At 37.4% G+C, this 27,458-nt stretch overlaps 1 protein-coding gene across 13 annotated transcripts in view; it reads right to left on the bottom strand.

Annotated features, from left to right (window-relative positions):
* Positions 1 to 27,458, bottom strand: part of MBD5 (methyl-CpG binding domain protein 5) — a 488,069-nt gene that overhangs the window by 365,176 nt on the left and 95,435 nt on the right. The window contains exon 2 of one of the 13 annotated variants that reach the window (XM_086352276.1): positions 519 to 609. The exons of the other annotated variants lie outside the window; for them this stretch is intronic. The gene's annotated coding sequence lies outside the window, so the exon portion shown is untranslated. The remainder of the gene's footprint in view (positions 1 to 518; positions 610 to 27,458) is intronic. 13 annotated transcript variants of the gene reach the window in all.

The following is a 27,458-nucleotide window of genomic DNA, read 5'->3' as shown; positions in this document are numbered from 1 at the left end:
AAAGTTGGAATCTCTTCTGGTTTAAAAGAAAAGTTAGTACCTGTGTTGTAATTACAGAGGTGACCTTAGCTGTCAAAGAGAGTATTTGCCCTTATTGTGACAGGATCACTGATGTCCATGTTTATTGATTTCTTAAATCTTTTCTAATATTTTATGCCCCTTATTCCATATTAAAAAAAAAATCCCTAAACAACTGCAGGTTGGGAAACAGAGAAACAAGTAGATCTTTTAATTCTTCTAACATCCTTCCTCTCTTTTATCTATTCACTCAACAGATATTTTGTGGCTACTTTAGGAGCTGGGCACTATGGTAGATGCTTGCTAGAATTAGATTTTATGTTCTAACAACTATGAACATGACTGATAATTTTTCCTGGCAATACTTTATGAAATCACCCAGCCAACATTGATGCTGGTGGTTCAGGATCTACATTTTGCAAAATACAATATTACAGGAAACTGGGGTAAAAATAATATCAATATATACTTGAAACAGAAAGATAAAGTTTGATACAAACTGGAGAAAGAAGAGAGAATGGCTGTGGCAGCTCAGATGTGAACTGGGTACAGGTTTGGGTGCAGTGTCTCTCAGCATGGCCCAACTAGTACCTGTAAAATAACCCATAATGCTTATTAATAAAAGTGGATTCCTCTGCTTCATCCCAGATCTGTTGAATGAGAAAATGCGGGGGGCTAAGCCTGAGACTCTCCACTGCTAAGAAACTCACTTCTAAGAATCTAAACAGTCCTTTATAATAAACAGCTATAACAGAAAGCTATATTAGAAACAAAATACCCATACAACTAAGTCAAAGTAGATTTTCTATCTTACATACATATGAAGGCTAATTTTTATGAAAGAATTACAGAACACTCATCATACGTCAAACAAGGTATCTAGATGTTGACAGTATAAAGACGACCACAAGATAGTTCCTAAACTAAAAAAGCTTAGAGTTTCATGTTTTTTAAAGACACTAAAATCAATAGTCCTTTCACCTAATAAGCTCTAATTAATTTCTATTTTAGAATATGGACAAGTGATCACTCTAATTAGTTGATAATATAACTTGACTCATAAATCCTCTTTAAAAACAGGAACAAAATAAGTCCTTTTGAATGGCCTCTGTAACCACATTTTATGACAAAGAACTCCTCATTCATCTCTTATTATGAAGAAATAAGATATTACGGATGAATGCAGTTTTCAGGTAAGTGAAGCTTCCCTTAATAACTGCCCAAACTATTTTAACTCTAATCACTTTTGGCAAGCTTTCTAAAATATATTACACATTAGCTGGTCTTCCCAACCTTTCCCAGGAGAATAATTAACTATCATTAAGTGAGTAAATCCTTGTTGCTACTCTGGAGCACACTATATAAGCAAAAGCTAGATAGTAAATCAAGGTCTGCAGTGTGGCAGGTTCATCCTTGGGAAATCTGATTGGAGATATAGTTAACCATTTCCTCCTTGTACAGTATCTTAATACACATGCCTGTCTCACCTGATCAGAAGTCAACTTTTTCAGTATAATTTATCTGATCTGTGAGATAGATTCCTTGGGTTCCCAGACTGAATTCTGATTATATCACATGGCTTATAAGTTTCAAATTTGATGAATTTTGATGAAAATTTTCTACATGCTTATATCTAGATGTTTGTATGGTAACAGAAACACCCGTTATAGGAAACAATATTTGTTGTTGCTGTTTAGTTGCTAAGTTGTATCCAACTCTTGTGACCCTATGGACTGTAGCCCAGGAAGCTCCTCTGTCCATGGGATTCTCCAGGCAAGAATACCGGAGTGGGGTGCATGCCCTCCTCCAGGGGATCTTTCCAACCCAGGGATCAAACCTGTGTCTCTTGCATAGCAGGTGGATTCTTTACCACTGAGCTACCAGGGAAACATAGTTCAATCGGTAAAGAATCTGCCTGCAATGCAGGAGACCTGGGTTCGATTCCTGGGTTGGGAAGATTCCCCTGGAGAAGGAAATGGCAATCTATTCCAGTACTCTTGCGTGGAAAATCCCATGGACAGAGGAGCCTGATGGGCTACAGTCCATGGGGTCGCAAAGAGTCGGACACAACTTAGCAACTAAACCACCACCACCAGGGAAACCCTAGGAAACAATATATTGAAACTAATTTTGCATGGTTTCACTGACCTAATCACTTACTGCACTGTATGATAAAAGATGATACTCTAGATGCATTTTGCGATGTACAGGATCATTGCTCTACTGTGTCAGCTTCCAGAAGTACAGTGTTTCTAATGTACTACAGAGGAAGAGTTGAGAGTTGTGAAAAACCAAAAGACCAAAAATAAACCAAAAGATTATTTAATCAATTTACCTAAAACATACTAACATCTTTTTCAAGATAGTAAGTAAAATTTTCTTTCAGAAAATAATGCATGGGCTTTGAAACTATTGGGCTTCCCTTGTGACTCAGCTGGTAAAGACTCCACCTGCAATGCAGGAGACCTGGGTTCGATCCTGGGTTGGAAAGATCCCCTGGAGAAGGGAAAGGCTACCTACTCCAGTATTCTGGCCTGGAGAATTCCATGGACTATATAGTCCATGGGGTCGCAAAGAGTCGGACACGACTGAGTTACTTTCCCTTTTGAAAATATTATTTCCCTAAGTGTTCCCAGAGACTTTGCTTCTAGATCCATGGAGCAGACTTTCCTCTACCCATATAGCAGAGCTATTTCAAAGCCTATAGGAGCCACCAAATGTCTGCAGTGTCACAAAATTTCTTAAATTTGACAACCAGTTGAATCACGTAATTTCAACAACAGAAGTTAAAACTTTTTGAAAGCGTCAATTGGGGACATAGTCCAAATTTCAGAAGGCTGTTAAATTATGTTTAAATATTCTAAAGATGGAAATTAGTAAGAAAGAAAAAGGAATTTAAAGTCCCTTATTAATTATAAGGCTTCCCTGGTGGCTCAGAGGTTAAAGCGTCTGCCTGCAATGCGGGAGACCTGGGTTCAATCCCTGGGTTGGGAAGATTCCCTGGAGAAGGAAATGGCAACCCACTCCAGTATTCTTGCCTGGAGAATCCCATGGACAGAGGAGCCTGGTGGGCTACAGTCCACGGGGTGGCAAAAGTTTGGATGCAACTGAGCAACTTTAACTTTATTAATTAAATTAAATATAAAAAAAACAAGTTCTGCATTTGTCTAGTCAATTATTTAGTAAAATATATTTATATTACCTGAATTATCAATTTTTATAGTGTCCAGCCACAAAACAAAAAAGCTAAGGTGTAGAATGAGTTCTTCCTCCAAATTTCAACATTTTCATAAATTGCCAAATTCTTAAAATTATTACTAACAAAATGTTCCTTTTTCATAATGATCGTGACGTTTTCAATACAGTGAAAACCTTCCTTGTTCAAAATGTCATCTGTATTTCCATTGAGCTTATTTTTTAAGACATAACACTATGATCTGAGTATTTTGGTTAGGAAATTCCTTAAGTTTCCTTCAGCAATAGCTTCTGTTTTCTTATTCAGGACTGCTAATAGTTCTGTGCTGCTTTTAATTGTCCTGAACCGTAGTATCTTTAAAATTTGGATTGGATGTATAAAGGCATTTTGGAGATCATTATAAAAATGACAAAGAAGACATACAGAGGGCTAACAAACACATGAAAAGATGCTCAACATCATTCATTATCAGAGAAATGCAAATCAAAACCACTATGAGGTACCATTTCACCCCAGTCAGAATGGCTGCGATCCAAAAGTCTACAAATAATAAATGCTGGAGAGGGTGTGGAGAAAAGGGAACCCTCTTACACTGTTGGTGGGAATGCAAACTAGTACAGCTACTATGGAGAACAGTGTGGAGATTCCTTAAAAAACTGGGAAAAAAACTGCCATACGACCCAGCAATCCCACTGCTGGGCATACACACTGAGGAAACCAGAAGGGAAAGAGACACGTGTACCCCAATGTTCATCGCAGCACTGTTTATAAGAGCCAGGACATGGAAGTAACCTAGATGTCCATCAGCAGATGAATGGATAAGAAAGCCATGGTACATATACACAATGGAGTATTACTCAGCCATTAAAAAGAATGCATTTTAATCAGTTCTAATGAGGTGGATGAAACTGGAGCCTATTATACAGAGTGAGGTAAGCCAGAAGGAAAAACACCAATACAGTATACTAACGCATATATATGGAATTTAGAAAGATGGTAACAATAACCCTGTGTACGAGACAGCAAAAGAGACACTGATGTATAGAACAGTCTTATGGACTTTGTGGGAGAGGGAGAGGGTGGGAAGATTTGGGAGAATGGCATTGAAACATGTAAAATATCATGTATGAAACGAGATGCCAGTCCAGGTTCGATGCACGATACTGGATGCTTGGGGCTGGTGCACTGGGATGACCCAGGGGGATGGTATGGGGAGGGAGGAGGGAGAAGGGTTCAGGATGGGGAACACATGTATACCTGTGGTGGATTCATTTTGATATTTGGCAAAACTAATACAATTATATAAAGTTAAAAAAAAAAGGCAAAAAGAAATATGAAATTGATAGACTAAAAAATACAGAGCTAAACCTTCAATGCTTATAAGATCAAAACTGCCAAAATTTACCGTTGTGCTGACAGAAGTATTCAATGAGAAGCCAGATTTTTTTTCTTCTTAAAGAAACAGAAATTGTGCTAGTATACTGAATAAGTGCAAACACTTCATACACATGAAACCTATTAACTTTAACTAAGGTTCTTCTAGGGCTTCCCTGGTGGCTCAGAGGTTAAAGCATCTGCCTGCAATGTGGGAGACCTGGGTTCGATCCCTGGGTCGGGAAGATCGCCTGGAGAAGGAAATGGCAACCCACTCCAGTATTCTTGCCTGGAGAATCCCATGAACAGAGGAGCCTGGTGGGCTACAGTCCACGGGGTTGCAAAGAGTCGGACACGACCGAGTAAGCGACTTAAGGTTTGTCTAAGACAGACATGGAAGTGAAGCTTCAGATATCTGTTGCTGGTAGAACAGTTTTCAGATATTTAAAGAGTGACTCACAGATAATACATGCATATACTTGAACTAAGTATCTGAGTGTGTGTGTGTATGTGTATATGAAAATTTATACACTATATTTTTGCTGCTGATAGTCACTTTCAGTCTATGCAGGGATATGTGGTATGAAGGAAAAAGGACAGGCCCATAAAACAAGAAACTTGGGACTCAGTTTCTGTTCAAACCCTAATTAACATCTGACACTGGACAGACAAATGCTTGTTATTGGCCTTCAGGATACCAGGGCCTTTTTTACCCCAAATATAGATCTACTGTAAGGGTCAAAAATGTATGTATTTTATTATATACATGTAAAGAAACATAACATTGACATGTTTTTTAAAGTCGTTTCTCAATTAAGGAGTCAGAGTAATTTATTATTAATAATTAAATACTGAAATATGCAATTTTAAATTGATTTTTAATTCAAGGAATATTTAATATTATCATTAAACTGTAAGCTATATTCCTTTCTCTTTTAGTTAAGTGCATTCCGATATGCTTTCCGGAGTAAGGAATGTGTTGTACATGTGACTACTACCCATCATTCAGTCATATTGGATAACAGACTGTCAACTTCTATTTAAATATAAACTAAGGGAAAAAGAATGCAAAGAAATAGAGGAAAACAATAGAATGGAAAAGACTAGAGATCTCTTCAAGAAAATTAGAGATACCAAGGGAACAGGTCATGCAAAGATGGGCACAATAAAGGACAGACATGGTATGGACCTAACAGAAGCAGAAGATAGTAAGAAGAGGTGGCACAAATACACAGAAGAACTATACAAAAAAGATCTTCATGACCTGACCCAGATAACCACAATGGTGTGATCACTCACCTAGAGCCAGACATCCTGGGATGAAAAGTCAAGTGGGCCTTAGGAAGCATCACTAACTACAAACAAAGCTAGTGGAAGTGATGGAATGCCAGCTGAGCTATTTCAAATCCTAAAAGATGAGGCTGTGAAAGTGATGCACTCAATATGCCAGCAAATTTGGAAAAGTCAGCAGTGGCCACAGGTCTGGAAAACATCAGTTTTCATTCCAATCCCAAAGAAAGGCAATGCCAAATAATGTTGATACTACCACACAATGGCACTCATCTCACATACTAGCAAAGTAATGCTGAAAATCCTCCAAGCCAGGCTTCAACAGTACATGAACCGTGAACTTCCATATGTTCAATCTGGATTTAGAAAAGGCAGAAGAACCAGAGATCAAATTGCCAACATCTGCTGGATTATAGAAGAAGAAAGAGAGTTCCAGAAAAACATCTATTTTTTCTTCATTGACTATGCCAAAGCTTTTGACTGTGTGGATCACAATAAACTGTGGAAAATTCTGAAAGAGATGGGAATACCAGATCACCTGACCTGCCTCCTGAGAAATCTGTATGCAGGTCAAGAAGCAACAGTTAGAACTGGATATGGAACAACTGGTTCCAAACTGGGAAAGGAGTACATTAAGGCTGTATACTGTCACCCTGCTTATTTAATTTATATGCAGAGTACATAATGTGAAACGTCATTATGTGCTGGATGAAGCATAAGCTGGAATCAAGACTGCCGGAAGAAATATCAATAACGTCAGATATGCAAATGACACCACCCTTATGGAAGAAAGCGGAAAACTAAGAGCCTCTTGATGAAAGAAGAGGAGAGTGAAAATATTGGCTTAAAATTCAACATTCAGAAAACAAAGATCATGGGATCTTTCAGTATATGCAAGAAAAATGATTAGCAAGATGTAGGAGAAATTAAAAATTTAATAATCCGGGGAAGAACACAGTGGGGAGAGGGACACTTATTTGTCACTTTCTATCTTTCAAAACTTTTGCAGTAATTAAAAAATAAAAAGATACTACTCTGAAATGAGTTTTTTTTTTTTTTAAATCACTATGAACATTTGTTTTAAATTTCATCATTTAAGTATCTATCTTTGCTCTTGTTGGATCTTTTATTCTGAGTTCCTGCTTTTCTTAGTGTTCTATTCTATTTCCTTTATTGAATCCCCTTTTAATGCCTAATTTTCTATTGTTCTCCCATGTTTCAGTTCTCAGCAGTCTTCTTCCTATATGGACAGCTCCTTTGGAGATTTTATCTATTTAATGACGTCAGCTCATATCTACATGTTCCTTAGATCTCACTTCTCATATGTGAATAACAGATAATGTTGGAAATAGCTTACTACCATTTGTCTGTGGGGACATTTCTAAGTGGATATCACACAGTCAACACACAATGAATACATTTGAGACTCAACCCATTTTATCCATTCTCAATCCTACTTTTTAATTGCTCTACATCATAGTTAATGGGGTTCCCTGATAGCTTAATTAGTAAAGAATCCGCCTGCAATGAAGGAGACCCTGGTTCCATTCCTGGGCTGTAAAGATCCACTGGAGAAGGGATAGGCTACCCACTCCAGTATTCTTGGGTTTCCTTTGTGACTGAGCTAGTAAAGAATCCGCCTGCAATGCGGGAGACCTGGGATCGATCCCTGGGTTGGGAAGATCCCCTGGAGAAGGGAAAGACTACTCACTCCAGAATTCTGGCCTAGAGATTTCCATGGACTGTATAGTCCAAGGGGTCGCAAAGAGTCAGACATGACTGAGGAACTTTCACTTTTCATGGTTAATGAATCAAACTTTTATGATAGAAACCCCAGAAATACCTCTAATTCCTATCCTTTTTACAAGGTTACAAGGTCCCCAATATAAGTAGTCATCAGTCAGCAATCACCAAATAGTGTTTAACTTATACCTCTTCAACATTCTGTCCCTTTTATAACATTCTGTCCCTTTCCAAGTCCCATAACTTCATCTCTCATTTGGATTATAACAGCTTTCTGAGTTTTCTTATTTCTAATCTCCCCATGCCAATTCATGTTACCAAGTCATTTTCCTAAAATACAGTAAGTCTACTCAGTTAATATTCCTAATCTGAAAATCTGAAAAGCTTCCCACACTATGAAGCTCAAACTCCTCATTTTCTAATATATCCACAGTGTTTTACTAAATATATATTATATACCCATATATGTCATAAGGAGAAGGAAATGGCAACCCACTCCAGTATTCTTGCCTGGAGAATCCCAGAGACAGAGGAGCCTGGTGGGCTGCCACCTATGGGGTCGCACAGAGTCGGACATGACTGATGCGACTTAGCAGCAGCATATATGTCATAAACAGGAGAAAGACTTTTAAAAACTAGGAATGGAAGTTAAGAGCTAAGGAGAAGAATGGCACTTGATGAGACCATATAGTTGCATGTTCTTAGCTACAACCACACCCCATGCATACAGTTTTTGTCCTTTATTGTGCCCATCTTTGCATGAAATATTCCCTTGGTATCTCTAATTTTCTAAGATCTTGGCATCTGGTCCCATCACTTCATGGCAAATAGATGGGGAAACAATGGGAACAGTGACAGACTTTATTTTCTTGGGCTCCAAAATTACTGCAGACGATGACTTCAGCCATGAAATTAAAAGAAGCTTGCTCCTTGGAAGAAAAGCTATGACAAATCTAGACAGCAGATTAAAAAGCAGACATTACTTGGCAGACAAAGGTTTGCATAGTCAAAGCTATGGTTTTTCCAGTAGTCATGTATGGATGTGAGAGTTGGATCATAAAGATGGCTGAGCACTGAAGAAGTGATGCTTTTGTGCTGTGGTGTTGGAGAAGACTCTTGAGAGTCCCTTGGACAGTAAGAAGATCAAACCAGTCAATCCTAAAGGAAATCAACCCTCAATATTTATTGGATGAACTAATGCTGAAGCTGAAGCTCCAATACTTTGGCAAAGATCGACTAATTAGAAAAGACCCTGATGCTGGGAAAGACTGCAGGCAGGAGGAGAAGGGAATGACAGAGGATGAGATGGTTGGATGGTATCACCGACTCGACAGACATGAGCTTGAGCAAACACCAGGAGATGGTGAAGGGCAGGGAAGCTTGGCATGCTTCAGTCCATATGGTTGCAAAGAATCAGACATGACCAAGCAACTAAACAGCAACAATAACACCCCACCTAACTCACCATTGCCCACCTCCACCTGTCCCACCCTTAGTGGATTCTACCTTTGGCCAAATCATTTGGCTCATATATGACCTCTAATATTCACCTATTCTTCTTGAAGAGACAGTCTTAAAGGTGATAAAAATGGCCAAGAATTAACTCTATATAACACTTGAGATTTTACAAAAACTGCTTTCATATGGACTACATTTAACATAATTATTGACCATTTACTTCACATTTTGAGTCTAACATAGCATAGTTTATGATATAGGCAAGAGAATAGGTAAAGGTATGTATTATTTTCATCAAGCTCATCTTAGGAAAACTGAAGAAAATAAATCATTTCTAAATAATGAATATTCACCTCTTCCGATATCAAACTTTAAAAAAAAATTAACCAGTTGTGAAGAAAAATATTCTATAATGTCATACATATTCCTCCCTTGTTAAATAGAAAGATATAGAATAATTTTAAGTTTATTGAATGATTCCAGTCTACCTAATATGATACATTGTCATAATACCATTGTGTCTCTCATTTTCTTAAGATTCCCTTTTAACTACAGATTTTTCCTTTTTCCATCCAAATACCTTTACATACCTTTATATTTAGGTATCATTTCTAATCTTTTTTGTACTAGATAACTAGAAAATGATGTTGGGTTAATAAAGTTAGTGTGGGTCTAAAGAGAAAGGAAACTGCTTCAACACAAGAACTTCATACCTATTTTCAATACTTAGAGTCTTTATATTAATTTCACACCTGTATTAGGAGTTGTACTCAAATGGTTGCTTGTGCTAAAATTTATTTCCTATCAAAAGTGGGGGGAATCAATTAAATTAAAAATTTCTCTAGATAGTTAAAAGAGTAATTTAAAGATGGTATTTAAATTTTATAAATTAAATTATATTTCATGATTTTCCCTAAGGTAAGGAAATTCACATGCATAAAATGATGCTCTCAGCTGATTCCAAAGAAATCCTAAGAATGTCATCTTGAAATGTCTTGGCTCTTTCTGTCTAACTCATAACAACAGGAAATAACAAAACATTTTATCTGTCTCCTTTCAATTTACATCGAAGTAATTCTCAGAACACAAAAAGATTTTTTTGGGGCAGTGCAGGAGACCCCAGTTTAACGCCGGGTTGGGAAGATCCCCTGGAGAAGGGATAGGCTCCCCATTCCAGTATTCGTGGGCTTCCCTGGTGGCCCAGATAGTAAGGAATACACTTGTAATGCGGGAGACCTGAGTTCAATCCCTGGGTTGAGAAGATCCCCTGGAGAAGGGAACATCTACCCACTCCAGTATTCTAGCCAGGAGAATTCCATGGACAGAGGAGCCTGGCAGCCTACAGTCCATGGGGTCCCAGAGTCAGACACAACTGAGCAACTTTCACTCCTATGGTGGTGCTAGTGGCAAAGACCCCGTCTGCCAATGCAGGAGATGTAAGAGACACAGGTTTGATCCCTGGGTCAGGAAGGTCCCCTGGAGAAAGGAATGACAACCCACTCAAGTAGAAAAAAAAAACAAAAACAAAAGTTCTTTAAATTTTAAGATGTCCTTAATGAATCCAGTCTCTCATGGCAAGATGTGCTGCTTTTCATAGCTATTCATTCACGTTCTAGCTAAATAGTTAAATATTAAAATCAGGAAGATGGATCTCAGGACTTTTCAGACATAGTACATAGCTATGTAAAAGAAGCATTATCTGAAGAACCAAGGTCATCTTTAGGAACAGGTGAGACATACCTACAAATGAAACAAACAACTTTCCAAATATTAAACAAGGGTTTCTGAGTCTTACATCATCTGATTTTGTAAGTGCTAGACATGAATACTCAGATAAGCTTGCTTGAATATTTTTCTACTAAGACAGGTATTTATCACTGTGAAAAAAATCCAAGAGATTCAAAATAAAGCTTTGAAATAAATGTTATTTTCTCAAATCTCTTCTAAGTAAGCTATACATGTAAAAAAAATGTACTGAGATTAATTCATTTATTAATTATGCATATACTTAATAAAAACTAAAATATTATGTTTACAATGGGACCAGCAGCTATCCTAAATGCTCTACCTGTAAATAGTTCAGTCTTTCTTTAAGGTAAGGTAGGTAATGAAATCAATCAAATCCAGGGTTGCAGATGAGGAAACTCAGGTACACAGAAGTTAAAATTGTCCAAATTCATACAACTGGAAAGTAGAACTATTTAATAGAGAGTAGAAGAGCTGATCGGAGAAGGCAATGGCACCCCACTCCAGTACTCTTGCCTGGAAAATCCCACGGATGGAGGAGCCTGGTAGGCTACAGTCCATGTGGTCGCTAAGAGTCGGACACGACTGAGCTACTTCACTTTCACTTTTCACGCATTGGAGAAGGAAATGGCAACCCACTCCAATGTTCTTGCCTGGAGAATCCCAGGGACGGGGGAGCCTGGTGGGCTGCCATCTATGGGGTCGCACAGAGTCGGACACAACTGAGTGACTTAGCAGCAGCTGCAGCAGAAGAGCTGCTAACATAAATGAAAGAGATTTTAGTTACTGGAGTCTCCATATGATGTGGATTCTAAATACAAAATGTTAAAGCCAATGTAAAATTGGATTAATGAGTACTTTTAATTCAACAATTTAAACATTGCACTAAACAAACTAGAAATAGAAGGGAAACCCTTAACTTTATAAAGGGAATCTATGAAAAATCCACAGTTATTATACATAATGATGAGAGAGACTACATTCTTTCTCCCTAAATCAGGGATATCTTGCCACTTGTATTCAATGTGAAACTAGAGTTTCTGTGTTTGTGTGTGTGTGTTAGTTGCTCAGTCATGTCCAACTCTTTGCAACCCCATGCTCTGTACCCGCCACGTTCCTGTGTCCATGGAATTCTCGAAGCAAGAATACTGGAGTGGGCAGCCATTCCCTTCTCCAAGGGATCTTCACAACCCAAGGATCAAAACCAGGTCTCCTGCATTGCAAGCCAATTCTTTACCATCTGAAGCATGAGGGGCGCCTCACTAGAGTTTCTAACTAGAGCAATTAGGAAAGAAAAAGAGAGAAAAAAAAAAGGAAGAATGAAAAGACAGCCAGATTTGAAAGGAAAAAGTAAGTTGATCTTTATTTACACAGGGCATGATTTTATATATAAAATCCTAAGGAACCAACTATAAAAACTATTAGAACTATAAATGAATTCAATAAGACACCAGGATAAAACTCAATGTACATCAATACACTAGCAACAAATAATCTGAAGGTAAAATTAAGAAAACAATTCCATTTACAAGAGCATGAAAAGAAAATATTTATGAATCAACTTCTAAAAAGTGTTAAGACTTAAGCTCTAAATTTTTAAAACTATAAAATATTATTTTAAGATAGTAAAGAAACCCAATTAAGTTGAAGAACATGCCATACTTCTGAATCAAAAAGCTTAATATTATTAAGACAGTAACAGTAATATTCTTGAAATTATCTACAGAATAAATCCAATCCCTAGAAAAAGTCTATCAAAATCTGCTGAATTGACAAGCTGATTAGGATTCACATGGAAATGCACAAATAACCAAAATTATCTTGGGAAAGAAGACCAAAGCCAGAAACCTACACTTAGAATGCAAATAACGTGGTATTGGCATAAGGATACATGTGTGGACTAATGGAACAGATCTAAGAGTCAAGAAATAAACCCTCATACTTACGGTTAACTGGTCTTTGACAAGGATTCTAAGGCCATTTAATGGATAAAGAAAGGTCTTTTCAATAAAGGATGCTGAGTGCAATCAAATATCCATATGAAAAAGAAAACAGTGAACTAATTCCATATATCATACACAAACATTTACTCAAGTGGACAACAGATTTTGATTTAAGAGATAAAATTATAAAGCTCTTAATAGAAAACACAGAAATAAGGCTTTGTAACCTTGGAACAACAAATCCTTCTTTAGATACGAAACCAAAAGCACAAGTGATAAAAGGAAAAAAAATAAAAGAGACTCTACCAAAATTAGGAACTTTTTTGTTGTAAAGAATACCATCAAGAAAGTGAAAAGATAAAATCATGCATCTAATAAGGGACAATCCACATGTCCATCAACTGATGGATGGACAAACAAAATGTGGTATATCCATATACTAAAATATTATTCACCAACAAAAGGAATGAAATTAGGATACATAATATAACATGGGCAAGCATGATCTTAAATGGAAGAATTCAGCCACAGAAGACCACATAGTATATTATATTACATGATTTCACTTGTATGAAATGTCCAAAATAAGCAAGTCTATAGGAGGAAAAAAAGAGTAAATTAGTGATTTCTTAGAGCTGGAGGGTGGGGGAGAATAGGGTGTGACCACTGGTGGCTCAGATGGTAAAGCGTCTGCCTACAATGTGGGAGACCCGGGTTTGATCCCTGGGTCGGGAAGATCTTCTGGAGATAGAAATGGCAACCCACTCCAGTACTCTTGCCTGGAAAATCCCATGGACAGATGAGCCTGGTAGGCTACAGTCTATGGGGTTGCAAAGAGTCGGACACGACTGAGCAACTTCACTAATGGGTACTTAGTGATTACCCTTTCTTGGGGAGGGTAATTTAAACATTCTAAAAATTGTGCTGATTATTGTACTATTCTGTGAGTACATTAAAAAATCATTGAATCATACACTTTTACTGGGTGAATTATTTGATGTAATCTATGGCTCAAAAAAGCTGTTAAAATAACTTAAATACCATGTTTACCTTATATAAACTACTTATGACCAAAAAGTATTTTAGCTGACCTGGGGAGATGTCCTCTTTGTGAAAAAGAATAAAAAAAGTTAAAATCTTTTTTTGTCATGTGTTCCCTACTTTGACCAACACCAAGCTAGAACAGTTCTAGCATTAAACTATAAACTATATTATCACATATAATGGTTTAATATTAATGATTATAAAGCTAAAATAATTAACTTTTAAAAGGGTTGTTTTTTTTTTTGAGAATATAATTGTATTATAACAATAATATAGCAATTTAGTTCATTCCTAAAATTGGGAACCCATTTTTGAAACTAACTTATTTGATAGAATTAAACTATGTCACCCATTGTTTTAGTTAGTCCTTGGGAACATCACATAGGTTCACTTATCTTTTTTGAGTATTTGTTGCATACTGATTATGAGCTCAACAGTTCCTGGCTATTCAGCAGAGACCATTTCTTGAGGGGTATAGTGGAATAATGCCTACTCTAGTAATCAGCAGGACATGATGCTTTGTGCTGTATTAGGCTCTCTGGTAATGATTACCAGGACTCAATCAAAAAGTTTTTTCATGTGTCCTGGTTGTTGTGTTGTGCAGCTAAGTCATGTCCAATTCTTTGCAAAATTCTTTTTCTACTGAAGATGCAGCATGCTACAAACATGAATTTTTAATTAAATCTGTATGACTTTTTTATTCCTAGGTATAATACCTCGAGCAAGTTGTTTAGATTTTCTGTGCCTTAATTTCTGCATCAACAAAATGGGGATAATGGTTATCTACCTTATTTAATTCTCTTATGAAAATTAAATGTGATAATTCATTTAAAGCACATAGACTATTGCTTATGTGCCTGAGTAAAAACTCAATGAACATGATTAATGATCATGAGAATGATGTAGGCAGTGGTGGTGGTTTTACATACAGGTGTTTCTTTGTATACCAAGGTAAACACTTTTTCCATCTAGGTAGGTCTGTACTCTTTGTCTATCTGGCTTTCAAAAATATAAGGATATCCCCTGAACTGGCAATTATAATTAACTAGTTTCTGTCTAGGAGAAGGCAATGGCACCCCACTCCAGTACTCTTGCCTGGAAAATCCCATGGGCGGAGGAGCCTGGTAGGCTGTAATCCATGGGGTCGCTGAGAGTCAGACACGACTGAGCGACTTCACTTTGACTTTTCACTTTCATGCACTGGAGAAGGAAATGACAACCCACTCCAGTGTTCTTGCCTGGAGAATCCCAGGGATGGGGGAGCCTGGCAGGCTGCCGTCTATGGGGTCACATAGAGTTGGACACGACTGAAGTGACTTAGCAGCAGCAGTTTCTGTCTAAATTGTATACAATGTCTAGCTGCAAGAAGTGATATGTAGAAAATTACTTGAAGGTGATATCATTTGTCCATTCTTCCACATATTCTAAGGTTTATGGTTCAGTTCAGTTGCTCAGTTGTGTCCGTCTCTTTGTGACCCCATGAATCACAGCACGCCAGGCCTCCCTGTCCATCACCAACTCTTGGAGTTCACTCAGACTCACATCCATCTAGTCGGTGATGCCATCCACCATCTCATCCACTGTCGTCCCCTTTTCCTCCTGCCCCCAATTCCTCCCAGCATCAGTCTTTTCCAATGAGTCAACTCTTTGCATGAGGTGGCCAAAGTACTGGAATTTCAGCTTTAGCATCATTCCTTCCAAAGAACACCCAGGGCTGATCTCCTTTAGAATGGACTGGTTGGATCTCCTTGCAGTCCAAGGGACTCTCAAGAGCCTTCTCCAACACCACGGTTCAAAACCATAAATTCTTCGGCGCTCAGCTTTCTTCACAGTCCAACTCTCACATCCATACATGACCACTGGAAAAACCATAGCCTTCACTAGACGGACCTTTGTTGGCAAAGTAATATCTCTGCTTTTCAATATGCTATCTAGGTTGGTCATAACTTTTCTTCCAAGGAGTAAGGTCTATGGTTAGATAAAACATAATTCCCAAAAGGCCACAACCTTGGTATGTGTATCTATCTATCTATATATCTTAGCCCTCTGCACAAACACCATTTTTATTAATAATTAAAAAATAAATAGCCATAAGGAATTGATTTAAGGACTTTTTATTGAAATACTGTAGATACTATAGCTATGTACCTTTCATCATAATCTTAAAAGATGTTTCTGCATTCTAGAAATGCTTTTTTTTCTCAGCTTCTCTTGTGGGTAATTAAAAAAATCAGTAAGAGAAACTATGTTTATGGAAGATAATTTGTAAGCTATGTTTTTTTCAACTCTTTCAGACAGTATTTCTTAACGTTCACTACCAGAAGGCTATATACAAATTCAAACTATATTATCATATCTATATTATATAAAAAGGTATATTAAAAAAAAAAAACCAAGGAATGACTTATTTGACCACTGTAATTTATGGAACAGGACTGAACCTCTACTGTACAAGTTGATCATATTCAGCAATAAAAATTCACTGTTTCCCAGCCCACTCCTGTCAGGGAATCCACTTTAGCCTACCAATATGCTAAAGAAGTACAAGAGAGACAATAATACTACTAATGGAGATCTCACTACACAAATGAAAATTATTGGATATAAAAGGAAAATCAGCAGCTCAAAAGAGAAGAGAAAGGTGAACATGCTGTGAAAATGAAACCCAGTGAAGAGAAATAATGCAGAAACAGGAGAGGTGACTGAAATTTTCTAATTTTGTTTTCAGTTATACGTGAGGGGTATTGTGGCAATAAAACAAGAATAAACTCCTATGGAAAAGCAGCAATCAACAATACAACAATAACAAAAAGGTTGTATTATTGAACATTCTGCTCCTGGTACATGAAATTTAGTTCTTCTCTACATACTCAGGTGTTACTATTTTTGAATCCACTTAATCTGAGAAGCAGTGGATTAAATCCACTGTTATTTTTATTTTAATTCTTAGATACTTAATTTTCAAATGTTTGTTGTTGGCAGAAAGCAATAGTAACATTCAGAGGTCTGGCAGGGCATTTCAAAGTCAACTAGGACTCAGAAATTCTTTGCTGAGGGAAGTTCTGCACAGTGAAAGAGCCTGGCAGACATCCCTGGCTCCTGACCACTAAATACCTGTAGTGCTTTCTCAATCATGTTGATAACCTAAAAAGGACGCTAGCGTTTCCAATATGTCCCTTGGGGGCATATACGAGGGAGTTGAGAAGGAGCAGCCCTTAGCAACCCCCTCCCCGCCAACACACACACAAAGAGGTAAATACTTAAATGCAGAAAATAAAAATAGTAAGATCTCTAGAATAAAACACAGGATGACAATTTTATAACCTTACAGTAGAGATTTCCTTTCTTAGCATAACACAAAGAACAGAAACCATAAAAGACTGACATAGTTGAGCAAATCAAAACGTAGACATGATAAATTAGGAAAACATAACTTACAAAAAAGGATGAGTAAATATCCTTAATAGAACAAATTTCCTGAAAAATAATAAAAAAAAAGCTCTTCAAAAGAAAAAACAAACAAAAGAGATGACTGGAAAAGTTACTAAAGAAAATTCACATAGCAATAGGGATATTTTAACACTTATTTCCTGCCAGGTGCAACAGGTACATAGCAACTGCCTTACGTGAATTTTGTTATTAAGGAGGAGATACAGAATTCAACCATTCTGTAAAGTGTTTTCTAATTCAGATCAATTTTATAGTAAGGTCAATTACATGCCAAAGTTAGCAGCACATCAGTGATGGAGGCAAGAATTCAAGCTATAATACCAGAGCTAAGAGTTTTATCATTGTTTTCTATCAATAACAATTCCACTACTGCAAGTGTATTTAATATGTGGCGTAATAAGGCAGACAGATGTCTGAACAGTAAAATAAGTGCACTCACTATTCATAATTGAGAAAAAGTAAACAATCTAGATAATTATCAATAAGGAATTTATTTACTGATGTACAGTATATCCATAACATGTACTGTTCAGGAATTAAAAACAGTAAGGTAAATCTGTGCAGCAATATAGGTCGATCTTAGAAATATGTTGGCAGATTTTTAAAAGGCAAATTGCAGAACAGAATTAAAATTGCAGAACAGAATTAGAGTATGATGTCATTTTTTTTATTATTAAGAATAATCAATAAAACATCCTCATTTTGAAACAAAGAAGCGAAAACTACATTTATAAAATCATTTCTATAGAAAGTCACAGCCTTTATATACTGGTAAAATGTCAGGAGGAATCCAATATACTACTGGGGAAGAGCGAGAAGTAGCTATATGAAGAATGAAGAGGCTGATCTAAAGTGGAAATGACATCCAGTTGTGGTTCTATCTGATGGTGAAAGTAAAGTTTGATGCTGTAAGGAACAATATTGCATAGGAACCTGGAATGTTAGATCCGAGATCAAGGTAAATTGGACGTGGTCAAACAGGAGATGGCGAGAGTGAATATCGACATTTTAGGAATCTGTGAACATGGACAGGAATGGAAGAATTTAATTCAGATGACCATTATATCTACTACTGTGGGCAACAATGCCTTAGAAGGAATGCAGTAGCCCTCACAGTCAATAAGAGTCCGAAATGCAGTACTTGGTTGCAATGTCAAAAATGACAAAATGATCTTGGTTTGTTTTCAAGGCAAACCATTCAACATCACAGTAATCCAAGTCTATGCCCCAACCACTAATGCCTAAGAAGCTGAAGTTGATCCATTCTGTGAAGACCTCCAAGAACTAACACCAAACAAAGATGTCCTATACATCATAGGGAACTGGAATGTAAAAGTAGAAGTGAAGTAACAGGCAAGTTTGGCCTTGGAGTACAAAATGAAGCAAGGCAAAGGCAAGCAGAGTTTTGCCAAGAGAAGACAGTTGTAATAGCAAACACCCTTTTCTAACAACACAAAGAACATGGTTGCTACAAGATGGGCAGTACCAAAATGAGACTGATTATATTCTTTGCAACTGAAGTGGAGAAGCTCTATAGTCAGCAAAAACAAGACCTGGAACTGACTGTGGCTCAGATCATCAGTACCTTATTGCAAAACTCAGGATCAAACTGAAGAAAGTAGGGAAAACCACTAGGTCATTCAGGTATGACCTAAATCAAATTCCTGATTATACAGTGGAGGTGGTGAATTGATTCAAGGGACTAAATCTGGTAGATGGAGTGCCTGAAGAACTATGGACAGAGGTTCATAACACTCTACACAAAGTGGTGACCAAACCATCTCAAAGAAAAAGAAAAGCAAGAAGGCAAAGTAGTTGTCTGGGGAGGCCTTACAAATAGCTGAGAAAAGAAGAGAAGCAAAAGGCAAAGGAGAAAAGGAAAGATATTCCAAACTCAACATAGAGTTCCAGAGAATAGCAAGGAGAGATAAGAAAGCCTTGTTAAGTGACCAGTGCAAAGAAATAGAGGAAAACAATAGAATGGGAAAGACTAGAGATCTCTTTAAGAAAACTGGAGATACAAAGGGAACATTTCATGCAAAGACAGGCACAATAAAGGACAAAAATGGCAAAGACCTAACAGAGGCAGAAGATATTAAGAAGAGGTGGCAAGAATACACAGAACTGTACAAGAAAGATCTTAATGACCTAGATAACCACGATTGTGTGGTCACTCACCTAGAGCCAGATAACCTGGAGTCCAAAGTCAAATGGGCTTCAGGAAGAGTCACTACAAACAAAGCTAGTGGAGGTGTTGGAATTCCAGCTGAGTTATTTCAAATCCTGAAGTATGATGCTGTAAAAGTGCTGCACTCATTATGCCAGCAAATTTGGAAAATTCAGCAGTGATCACAGCACTGGAAAATGTCAGTTTCATTCCAATCCCAAAGGCAATACCAAAAAATGTTCAAATTATCATACAATTGCCCTCATTTCATATGCTAGCAAGATTATGCTCAAAATCCTTCAGGCTAGGCTTCAGCAGTATGTGAACCAAGAACTTTCAGATGTTCAAGGTGGATTTAGAAAGGGCAGAATAACCAGAGATCAAATTGCCAACATACACTGGATCATAGAAAAGGAAAGAGAATTTTAGAAAAACATCTATTTCTGCTTTACTGACTATGCCAAAGCCTTTGACTGTGTGGATCACAATAACTGTGGATTATTTTTACAAAGAGACAGGAATACAAGACCACATTACCTGCCTCCTGAAAAACCTTATGCAGGGGATGTGGAATGGACTGGTTCCAAATTGGGAAAGGAGTACACCAAGCTTTTTAAGTACAGTTTGAAAGAAAACAGCTGCACATGTCATACAACAGAGTGGTCAGCTTACAATATGTTAGAGCAAAAGCAATACTGGCAACTGTTTTCTACATATCTGATCCAAGGAAACTTTTAAATTACCAAACATACGCCTGAATTTTTAGAGCTAGTAGAACTGAGCCTCTAAGGGTTTCTGAGTCCAACTGAAAGACTTTTTTAAATTTCAAGTTCAGCACTAATAATAGACCAAATAAGACCAACAAGCCATAAACACAATGATGATGGAGATAAGATTTAAATACAAACTAGTATAACTGGATGGTAAAGGAGATAATGACTCAATGATAAGCATTTAAAAGCTGTAAATATGTTAAGAGATGAAACAGCACTTTAGACTCCTTTTATTAAGCATCAGAGACCATGAGCTGCAAAGAGGCTGCTCCTGTGATAATTCCTCAAACTTTCAAAAATTTTGAAATGTGTGAAAAATTCATAAAGACAATCATTTTATACCAAGTAGAAAGTATCTGATGCAAAGGTTCATTAGGCCATTTTAGGAAAACAACTCAAAAGAAGTTAGGAAATGGTATAATTTTTTTTAAAGAAAGAATATTTTAGTTCAGGATATTTATTACAAAGCAGAACCTCTTATAAAAAATACACGTTGAGGAGATTCCTTGAAGAATACGATTTCAGTAGAGATATCCGAGGAAATGTCTCACAAAAATGTGTACACATACCCACTCACACTGACACACACACACAATTTCTTATATAGAAAAAAACAAAAACCAAAAAACTGAAACTGTTAGAGAAATTACTACTGAGATACAGTTGTAGATATAGAATGCTGCATGCAATGTGCGTAGTCGCTCAGTTGTGTCTGACTCTTTGTGACCCAATGGACTGTATTCCTCCAGGCTCCTCTGTCCGTAAAATTTTCCAAGCTAGAATACTGGAGTAGGCTGCCATTTCCTATTCTAGGGGATCTTCCTTACCCTAGGATCAAACCCATGTCTCTTGTATCTCTTGAACCGAACCCTTTCAACTTTAAGGAAAGTTCCAATAATAGTACCTTCAGAGAACACCTAATATCTTTTGCATAGTTTAAGGTATTTTCAACCACTTGCCACATTTGCCTTCCTCCCTTTATGGGTATGTGCTTCTGTATGTCGGAGAAGGCAATGGCACCCCACTCCAGTACTCCTGTCTGGAAAATCCCATGGATGGAGGAGCCTGGAAGGCTGCAGTCCATGGGGTCGCTGAGGGTTGGACAGGACTGAGCGACTTCATTTTCACTTTTCACTTTCACGTACTGGAGAAGGAAATGCCAACCCACTCCAGTGTTCTTGCCTGGAGAATCCCAGGAACGGGGGAGCCTGGTGGGCTGCTGTCTATGGGGTCACACAGAGTCAAGACACGACTGAAGTGACTTAGCAGCAGCAGCAGCTTCTGTATGTGCATATCTGTATCTATATAAGTAGTTGTGTTTTGTTTTGTTTTTTCCCCTTTACTATTGAGAGTTACTTGTATACATTGCCAAGAACAATGACAAATCACATTCAGGACACTTTACGTTGATATTAATATGATGTAATTTACAATCCATATTTCCATTTTACCATCTGTCACCAAAACCATTTTGTGGTTTTACCGTTGTTGTTTTTTCCTTTTCAAATCAGGATCCAATCAATATTCATTCTCCTTTCATATAGAGCAATTCCCCAATCTTGCTCAGTTTTTCACATCACTGTCATTTTGGAAGAGTCTAGGTCAGTTTTTCAGACTGTTTCTCAATTTGATTGCATCTTGTTAATTCCTCATGATTAGATTTACGTTAAACATTATTGCAGGACTATAACAAAAGCAGCATCTTTACGTGCTGAAGTGTGACGTATTAGGAGGCATATGATGACGGTCTGTCCTTCATTGGTCTTTTGAAGTTTAATATTATGGTTAAGATGGTACCTGCCAGATGTCTCCATTTTCTAGGTAACTTTATAATTAACAAGTGATCTGTGAGGTGATACTTGGAGACCATGTGAACATCCTGTTTCCAAGTGGTTCTTTACCCAATAAGTTTAGCATCAACTTGTGACTGTTGCATTACTAAATTATTACAGTTGTTATAAATAAAAGTGATTTTTCCATTTCTTTTATCCTTTCTACATTTATTAGATGGCATTCTATAAAATGCAACTTTCCCTTCATCCATTCTTCTAATTTCTTCAATGTATCAGTATGGACGTATAGATTATTGCTTGCAATTCTTTGTGTTATCATCCATTTCTATCGTTGTTTGATTGGGACATAATTGTCCCAAATATGTTCAGAGGAAGCTTCCTTAAAGCAGGCTACTGTGTCCTCAGGACATGTCTCTTCAGTTTTTGAACCTGTCCCAAGACACACTATAAAAATAATGACATTTCAAAAGAAAAGTCAAAATTATATCAAATAGAACTCTAGGAGAAGTACTCCCTCCAACTCAGTGATAAAAATAAGAATATTAACTATTAACAACATTATTCAAAATGGTAAAATATATATTACAAATGCAAAACAACAGAAAAAAGAAACATAATGAACTGATAGAACACACCAAGAGGCAAAATAGTATTCTGATACAATGTATGCTGTGAAATAGAAAAGAATTAGTTTAGAAGTTATAGAACTAATGAGTTTAATATTTTTTTCCAGATGTAAGTTAAATATGCTAAAATAATATCACCAACTAGATAGAAAATAGGAAGAAGAGACTTCATTCCAAATAACAAGGGAAAACTGCATTATTTAGAATGTAATTTAATAAGAGCTGCATTTAACCTCTATGAAGACAACCATGAAACTTAATTAGTAGATTTAAACTATAACTTAAATGTTCTTGAATAGGTGGCCCTAATATTATAAAATGAGTATTTCAGTTAAACATAGCGGATTAAACATGTTCCTCTCTAGTCCTCCTGAAATACCATTTAAATGATAGTAAATATATATATATTTAAAATTATAAGAAAAAAGTAGAAAGGAGACAAAAACAGAAGATCAATATACTTTTGAAACTGGAAATTGGATTAAAAATAACACAAGGATGAGAAAGGTAAAAAAGCAAGAGAGGGAGTAGGAAGAGAGGGAGGGAGGGGACTGAGACAGAAAGAAGTTTTACTGTAGAATCTCAGAAAAGGTAGAGTATTTTTGGATAGAACGGTATAATAAGGTAGGGCTTTAAATGTAAAGATTTGTTCACAATTTTTTTAAAGAGGATGCCAAATTGAGCTTTCCTACTCTGAAGCCAGGTGACTGCTTAAGTAGTTGACTAAAGTTTTATTCTGCAAAAGTTTGAACCAGAGAGGCTTTAGATTATAAATTACAAAGAAGAGCTGAAAGTGGAATAAGCAGTCTTGTTTAAAAACTGGGATTGAATAAAGGTTTATTACACCACTCTCTTTCTTCCATTTCCACTTGAAAGCCTCCCAGAATGCTGACAACCAGGCTTTTCCTACAGTGACAAGATACTTGGAAATTCCTCTCTATGTAATCTGAACTGCCTAAGAGTATATTTGTTGTTCTTTATCAGTTGCTTAGTTGTGTCCGACTCTTTGCGACCCAATGGACTCCATGCCAGGCTTTCCTATCCTTCACCAGCTCCTGAAATCTGCTCAAACTCATGTCCACTGAGCTGCTGATGCCATCCAACCATCTCGGCCCCTATTGCCCCTTCTCCTCCTGCCTTCAACGTTTCCCAGCATCAAGGTCTTTTCTAATGAGTCTGCTCTTTGCATCAGGAGGCCCAAGTATTGCAGCTTCTGTTTCAGCATCAGTCCTTATAATGAAATTCAGGACTGATTTCCTTTAGGATTAACTGGTTTGATCTCCTTGCTGTCCAAGGGACTCTCAAGAGTCTTCTCCAACACCACAGTTCGAAAGCATCAATTCTTCAGTGCTCAGGCTTTGTTATGGTCCAGCTCTCATTCTGTCCATGACTATGGGGAAAACCAAAGCTATTGCTATGGACCTTTGTTGGCAAAGTATCGTCTCTGCTATTTGATACACTGTCTAGGTTTTTCATAGCTTTTCGTCCAAGGAGGAAGCATTTTTTAATTTCATGGCTGTTGTCACAGTCAGCAGAGATTTTGAAGTCCACGAAAATAAAAGTCTGTCACTATTTACATTGTTTCCCCATCTATTTACCATGAAGTGATGGGATAACATGTCATGATCTTCGTTTTTTGGGTGTTGAGTATTAAGCCAGCTTTTTCACTCTGCTCTTTCACCTTCATCAAAAGACTCTTTAGTTCCTCTTCATTTTCTGCTATAAGGGTGGTGTCTTCTGCATATCTGAGGTTACTGATATTTCTCCCACCAATCTTAATTCCAGCTTGATTCATCCAGCCTGGTATTTCCTATGATGTACTTTGAATATAAGTTAAATAAGCAGGGTGACAATATACAACCTTGACGTACTCCTTTCCCAATTTGGAACCAGTCTGTTTTTCCGTGTCCGTTTCTAACTGTTGCTTGCTGGCCTTCATGAAGGTTTCTCAGGAGACAGGTAAGGTGGTCTGGTATTCCCATCTCCTTAAGAGTTTTCCACAGTTTGTTTTGATCCACATAGTCAAAGGCTTTAGCATATTCAATGAAGCAGAAGTAGATGTTTTTCTGGAATTCTCTTGCTTTTTCTATGATCCAATGGATGTAAGAGTACATACCTGGAAGATAACTGATATTTGGTTATCTCCCAACAAACAGATCAGCGCAGTGCTCATTCAAATCTCAGGGTAGCTCTCCAATCAACATGCTCCACTCATTGAACACAGAGACAAGAATTCAAACCACAGAAAGAGAAAAAGAGTGAATGTGGAGAAACTGATACTATTCATGGAACAGAAGGAACTTCAAAAATATATATTTAAAAACCTCAGGTAAATAAGAAATTACCTAGGAAGTAAGAGTCAGAAGCCATTGAAAACAAAGATCAGAAATGGGAGAAAAAGCGTAGAGTTGTAAAGAGGATTAAAGACAGTTAAAAGTTAAAAACTCTTCTCTAGGGTAGAACGAAAATGATGGAGAAATGAAAAGGAAACAAAATACATGACAATCAGGATCAAAGAGTCCAGTATCCAAATAAAAGTTCTTCCTAGGTGACGCAGTGTTAAAGAATCTGCCTGCTAATGAAGGAGATGTAGATTCAATCCCTGGGTCAGGAAGATGCCTCAGAGGAGGAAATGGGCACCTACTTTCGTATTTTTGCCTGGAAAATCCCACAGACAGAGAAGCCTGGTGGGGTACAGTCCATGGGGTTGCAAAGAGTTGGACAAGACTTAGTGACTGAGCACACACACAAACATAAGGATGCAACAATAACAATACTGTCAATAACAGCAAAATTAGAGACAGGAAGCTATCAAAGAAATAAAACATGAAAAATTTGCAAATGAATACTCAGATCAAAGGATGACAATCAGACAAACAGGAGAAACATTAAGAAAGTAGAAAACATTGAGAAAAAAGAGATTCTAGAAGAGTACAGAGACTGGGCAAGGAAAACTGAGCCTAAGATGAGATTGTGAAAGGTTTTAACAATATTGGAAACTAAAAGACAATGGTCTTAAAAACTTCTGAAATAGCCAATTCAGGAAACTGAATTAAAACTATTTTTCATCCCTGTTAATATTTCCTGTTAACAATTATGGAACACAATTTTAAAAACTCTTATGGAAAAAGCACTGGAAAAGGTCAGTTTTCATTCCAATCCCAAAGAAAGGCAATGCCAAGAATGCTCCAACTACCACACAATGGCACTCATCTCACATGCTAGTAAAGTCATGCTCAAAATTCTCCAAGCCAGGCTTCAGCAATATGTGAACCGTGAACTTCCAGATGTTCAAGCTGGTTTGAGAAAAGGCAGAGGAACCAGAGATCAAATTGCCAACATCTGCTGGATCATTGAAAAAGCAAGAGAATTCCAGAAAAGCATCTATTTCTGCTTAACTGACTATGCCAAAGCCTTTGACTGTGTGGATCACAATAAACTGTGGAAATTTCTGAAAGAGATGGGAATACCAGACCACCTGACCAGCTTCTTGAGAAACCTATCTGCAGGTGAGAAAGCAACAGTTAGAACTGGACATGAAACAACAGACTGGTTCCAAATAGGAAAAGGAGTACGTCAAGGCTGTATACTGTCACCCTGCTTATTTAACTTATATGCAGAGTACATCATGAGAAACGCTGGGCTGGAAGAAGCACAAGCTGGAATCAAGATTGCCAAGAGAAATATCAATAACTTCAGGTATGCAGATGACACCACCCTTATGGCAGAAAGTGAAGAGGAACTAAAAAGCCTCTTGATGACAGTGAAAGAGGAGAGTGAAAACGTTGGCTTGAAGCTCAACGAAGATTATGGCATCCGGTCTCATCACTTCATGGGAAATAGACGGGGAAACAGTGGGAACAGTGTCAGACTTTATTTTTTTGGGCTCCAAAATCACAGCAGATGGTGATTGCAGCCATGAAATTAAAAGACGCTTACTCCTTGGAAGGAAAGTTATGACCAACCTAGATAGCATATTCAAAAGCAGAGACATTACTTTGCCAACAAAGGTCTGTCTAGTCAAGGCTATGGTTTTCCCTGTGGTCATGTATGGATGTGAGAGTTGGACTGTGAAGAAAGCTGAGCGCCAAAGAACTGATGCTTTTGAACTGTGGTGTTGGAGAAGACTCTTGAGAGTCCCTTGGACTGCAAGGAGATCCAACCAGTCCATTCTAAAGGAGATCAGCCCTGGGATTTCTTTGGGAGGAATGATGCTAAAGCTGAAACTCCAGTACTTTGGCCACCTCATGTGAAGAGTTGACTCATTGGAAAAGACTCTGATGCTGGGAGGGATTGGGGGCAGGAGGAGAAGGGGACAACAGAGGACGAGATGGCTGGATGGCATCACCGACTAGACGGACGTGAGTCTGAGTGAACTCCGGGAGTTGGGTGATGGACAGGGAGGCCTGGCGTGCTGCCAATTCATGGGGTCGCAGAGTCGGACACGACAAGCGACTGAACAGAATGGAACTGAACTGAATGGAAAAAGCTTAGATACATCAGAAATACACTCATATAAACCAGAATTGAATTCTAGCTCAACCTCTCACTAGCTTTGTGATTACTGAGTTATTTAGCTTCTTTAAACCTGTTTCATTTTAATAAGAGGACAATAATGACTAACTCTAAAAGTGTTCTAAGGATTAAATATTACTTTTATGACACACCAAAAAGGTATTTGATAAAGTTACTAATTTTTAGAATTATCATTTCTATTATTCAATCGATGGACTAGCCGTAATAGATAAATGCTAAAAAAATAAACATTTAAGCAACTGGAGAAAATATATTAAGTTTTCAGTTCAGTTCAGTCGCTCAGTTGTGTCTGACTCTTTGC

The sequence above is a fragment of the Bos grunniens genome, chromosome 2 (assembly GCF_055505025.1).
Source record: "Bos grunniens cultivar Pamir isolate PY7600 chromosome 2, Bosgru_T2T1.0, whole genome shotgun sequence".
NCBI lineage: Eukaryota > Metazoa > Chordata > Mammalia > Artiodactyla > Bovidae > Bos > Bos grunniens.
The sequence above is the reverse complement of the archived record's forward strand: the minus strand, read 5'-3'. Positions and strand labels throughout refer to the sequence as shown.